A 5,255-nucleotide genomic window follows, 5' to 3' on the forward strand; every position below is an offset into this window, starting at 1 on the left:
ATTAGCAGAGCCCCAAATTTGTCTTCTCAATTTCTCTGATTGACGTTCTCATCTCCCCCCATCGTTTTGCTGACAAGCAGAATGCCTACCCCAAAGTGAGCTGAGTTTTCAGGGATGTGGCCCAACCACTTGGAACCCTCATGGTAGAGCCCCTCCCTGGTGGCTTCTGAGCCACCCGGAGGCTGCTCTGAGCACCCCCGGAGCAGGAGGCGGTCTGTCTCCCAGGCTAGGAATGACCCTTGCACATGGGTTTTCTCTTTGCCTTTCTTGCCTTGAGCAGAGCGATTGCACAGGTTATCACCTCTTGAGCTGTCTTTGGGAACTTGATCTTTTTTCTCTCTGGCCCTCGAGTCCAGAAAGTTTCGGCTCTTTTCTGTGGCTGAAAAATCTACAAGTCCCCTGTCTGGGCATTGAGGAGGAGATGGAAGAATTTTAATCTCTGAGTGCTGCCTTTAGCATCAGAGAGCCTGACTCAATTGCTTACCCTTGTATGACCTTGTGCAAATGAGTCCAACTCAGATCTGAAATAGGGGGGTACCACAACTCCACCTCATGGGGTTGTTATGATGATTGAGATGATGTGTGTGTAGCGCTCGGCACAGTGCCTGGCACATGGCCGGCATCCAACAAATGCCAGCTGTAAATATCACTTCCTGCTTGAAAGGAAAGGGAACTCATTTAATCGAGTCTACAATATAAAATCAGTATTTTCATATAGAATGCAATGAATAGTAACAATAGTTACATCTAAGCCCTGATAGTTCTTACTTTTGGCTTGTTCCAGAGCAGAAACAATAAATAAACAAGCTTAAATTGTTTAAGAACGTAGTAACTCCTAGTTAATCAATATGCAACTAAGGCATTCTTTGAGGCAGGCCTGGTAGGCAAAGCAGACATTTGTCTGGCAGACAAGGGGCTGACCAGGATGGCAAATATGTAGCTGGTATCCAGTACTCCCCTGGACTCCCCTCCACTCCCACTCCCGCTGCATATCCCTGCCTAGGGCAGACATCGTTAATCAATCCTAGTACCTCATCTCTTTGAACCTGGATTCTCTGCCTTATGATAGTCTTCCTTTTTCTGTGCTAAAGCATTTTATATTCAATCTTAGATACTGTGCCATCACACCCTTGCAGGATATATATATATTTTAAATATGGATTTCCTTTTAAATAACCAGACATTCTTATACCTTATGAAATGAACAATAAATCCTTTGTTTTGTCTAATACCCAATTCATAATCAGATTTCCTAACTGTCTCAAAATATTTAGGATTATGTTTTTCACAGCTGTGCACCAATGGTCAGAGTTTCCAGCAGGAGAAGTGACATTTTCAGAAGCATGAGTCAGAACCATCTGCAGACTGCCCTTTGGAGAATGGGAAGGAGGCGCTTCTCGTACCTCGGGATAAATAGCATCGTGCTTTCAGGGACTTTTTCCTGGGGGGAGAGGAGCATGTATTGTCTACTTCCCTTTTGAGGATTGCTAGTGCCCCGAACCCTTTGTTCTGTCAGGAAGCAAAGGGGACTTCCTGTGAACAGGATTCTGGGGTCCCCAGGTCTCCCAGGGACGACCCCACCAGATCAGGCTCTGCTCTAGAGTAGGGGAGGGGTAGGTGAAACAGGTAAGGGGGGTTTTGCTGATACTACCACAGATGGCTGACCATGGGACTTAGACTTCTCCCTGCCCTGGCCACTCCAGATCATCTGTCTCCTCTGTACCCCCGGGAACAGGCGCCCTGTGCTTTGGAATCAATTGCCAGTGTGCCAGTAGGCACTAGCATGGATTTTCTATTTCCTGTGCATGACTGCAAAAAGATTGGAGACTCAATTTCAAGATGCCTGGACCAGCACAAAGGCGGTGATGATGGCTATTGTCTGGGAAATGGCCCATTGTGGAGGTCGGGTGAGGGGACAGAAAATTAGGGAAAGAGTCTCCGATCAATGACTGTCGATTCCTTCCTTGGGGAGCTGAGACTATGCTTCTGCAGACAAAGGTCTGATTTAGTACAGGATGTGCCGAAGTCAGAAGGGTGTGCTGGGGGAGCTGCAGAGGATTTTCACTGAGACGCACTGTCCTCCGGACTTTGCTGAGGTGGAGGCTTGGGGGCAGGGCAGGAACAGGAACAGGGCAGGCTAGTAAGGGCTTGCAGGCCTTACTGAGAAACTTAGACTTGAGGATTTGTATGCCAATTTCATGTTATTTACGACACTGTCTTAACCCTTCTAGGGTCACTGATCTCTCCTGTTTCTCTCTCCTTTCCTTCTATTTCTTCCTGTCCAATCCCTTTCTTCATCTCTCCCCCTTTTCTCCCTCCCTCTTATCCTTTAATTTTCTCATTCATCCTTTTAGCCAATGAACAATTATCAAGGGTCTTTTCTATATGTTGGCCACTGTGCCCAGGGACAGATGTGATTCCTGCGCCCATGGGATTTATGGGCCCAGGAAGAGAGAGAAACCAGACAAGGGAACATAAAGATAAGTGCAATGATTCCAGCTTGTAGTAAGTATTATGAGGAAAATAAAAGTGCTGAGATAACACATTAGTCTGTTCCCTCTCATGTTCTCCCTAATAGCCCACGGTGGCGTTAAGCATTGACCCTGTCCTTGTTCTTCTCTTCCCTCACAGCTGTGACTACTTATTCTCCTTCCTGTGGCCACGGGCTCTGTCCTGAGCCAGCTGCCTGTTTTACGTCCTGGCTTCAGGCAGGGGGATTTGAGAGCTCTGGCCCAACCTTCTGAGAGCTGTGCCAAGCCTTCTTGGCTGTTGGTTAGGCCTTGACCTTTAAGTCCTAGACCTATTTCTGTGCCAGAGATCCTGTCTTTTCTTTTTATTTCTACGAAGATGCATTTAAATTTTTTACTGAGACACAATTTACATTCAGTGAAATACTCAGATCTCTAGATCTGTTGATTTCTGCTTCATGTGTTTTGAAGCTGTTATTAGAGACGTACATATTTAGGACTGTTCTGTCTTCTTGATTAAGTGACTCTTTTATCATATGAAATGTCCCTCCTTGCCTCTCGTAGTTTTCCTTGTCTGGACTCTACTTTGTCTGACATATTTATATTATATTATATTAACATACCCGCTTCAGCTTTTTTTAAGATTAGTGTTTTCATTCTGTATCTTTTTTTTTCTATCATTTTGCTGTGTTTTTATACTTAAACTCTGAGTCTTATAATAAAAGGATCTAGTTAAGTCTTGCTTTTTTTTTATTGTCAGACAGTATCTGCCTTTTAATTGTTGTGTTTCATTCATTTACATTTAATATATCATAATTATTGATTTGGTTCAATTGAAAAGTACTGCTTTGCTATTTGATATCTAATTCCCCCTTTTGTTATTTTTTATTTTCTCACCTCTTCTTGCTTTCTTTGAGTTCTTGAAAATTTTTAGTATTCTATTTTTAACCTCATCTATATATTTTTAATGAACATCTCCTTTTAAATGGTTGCTCTAGGAATTACAAGATGCACTCAGATCATCAAAGCCTACCCTGAACTAAAATTTTTTACTTTACATACAATGTGTCTCATAACAGTGGACTTCCATTTTTCTTCTTCCTTTGTTTTATTTTTGACATGTATTTTATTTTCACATATGTTAACTCTCACAAGTCAGTATTATTACTTTTGCTTTTAAACGGTCATTTTTCTTTCAAGAAATTAAGAACTTAGAAACAGTCTTTCACATTGACTCATATATGTTACGGTTTCCGGCGCTCTTTATTCCTGGGTGGCGTTCTCAGCTTCCATCTGGTACCATCCCTCCTCAGCTTGCGGAAGTCGCTTCAGCATTTCTTATAGTGCAGATCTGCTGGTGATGAATCTTCTCTGCTTTGGCTTATTTCAAAATGTCTTTATTTTACCTTTATTTTGATCTATATATTTTTTCTGAAGATAGACTTATTGGGTGATTGATTATGCCGAGCATCTATCTCTTCATATGCTTACTTACCACCTGTACAGTATATCATTTTTGGTGATGTGTCTGTTCAGATATTTTGCCCTTGTTAAATTGTTCTGTTGTTTTTGAGCTTTAATAGTTTTTTTTTTTTGGTATATTTTTGAATAACAGTCCTTTATCAGTTATGCCTTCTGCAAAAATTTTCTCCCAGTCTGTGGCTTGTCTTCTCATCTCTTGGATAGTAATTATTAAAAAAAAAATTTTTCTTCAGCCACCTTTTCTCTCTTCTTTTCCCTCTGTCACACTCCTTGGCGCTATTTCATAGGCCACTGAGGTTCTGTTCTATTTTTTCACCATTTTTTTCTTCTGTGTACTTCAGTTTTCATGGTTCAAGTGCTGTGTTTTCAAAATCACTTATTTTCCTTCTCGTTTCCAATCTATTTTTTTATTTTTCAATCACAGTTTAGAGTCAATACTATTTTGTATTAGCTTCAGGTACACAGCATAGTGGTTAGACAATCCTATTCTTTATAAAATGTTCCCCCGATATTTCCAGTCCCCACCTCTCATCACACATAGCTATTATAATGTTGTTGACTGTGTTCCCTCTGCTGTACTTCAACACCCCCTTGACAGTTTTGTAGCTGCCAATTTGTACTTCTTAATTCCTTCACCTTTTTCACCCAGTCTCCCAACCCCTTTCCCCCCTGGCAACCATCAGTCTGATCTCTGCGTATGATTCTGTTTCTATTTTGTTTTTTAGCTTATTTTGTTCTTTAGATTCCACATTTAAGTGAAATCATATGGTATTTTTGAACTCGTGTAAGTGATTTTTTTTTTATTACAGATATTTCATCATTCAGTTTCATAATTTCTACTTGGTTCCTTTTATAGTTTCAAATTTTCTGTTGTGATTCTCTATTGGTTCACTCATTCCACATACACTCTCTTTTAAATTCCTAAACATATTTAGATTTAGAATGGCTGTTTTAAAGTCCTTTGCTGCCAGTTTCAATCACTGTGTCATCTCCAGGTCTGTGTCTACTGATAACATTTTCTCCCAGTTGTAGGTTACATTTTCCTGCATTTAAAAATTGTATTGTGGGCATTGTAGATGTTGTATTATTGAGCCCTGGATTTTTACTGCCTTCCTTTAAAAAGTGTTGCGCTTTTACGTCAAGAGGCAGTTAATGTCCTGGTTAATCAGCTCCATTCTGTCATGGTTTGACTTTAGGTTTTGATTGGGTGGGGGTGGACAAGTCTGAAATGTATGACTTATCTTGAGTCTCGGAAATGCCTAGGATGTCTTAGAAAAACCTGTCCACTCTGGCTGGTCAAATTTC

Source organism: Saccopteryx bilineata, chromosome 3 (assembly GCF_036850765.1).
Source record: "Saccopteryx bilineata isolate mSacBil1 chromosome 3, mSacBil1_pri_phased_curated, whole genome shotgun sequence".
NCBI lineage: Eukaryota > Metazoa > Chordata > Mammalia > Chiroptera > Emballonuridae > Saccopteryx > Saccopteryx bilineata.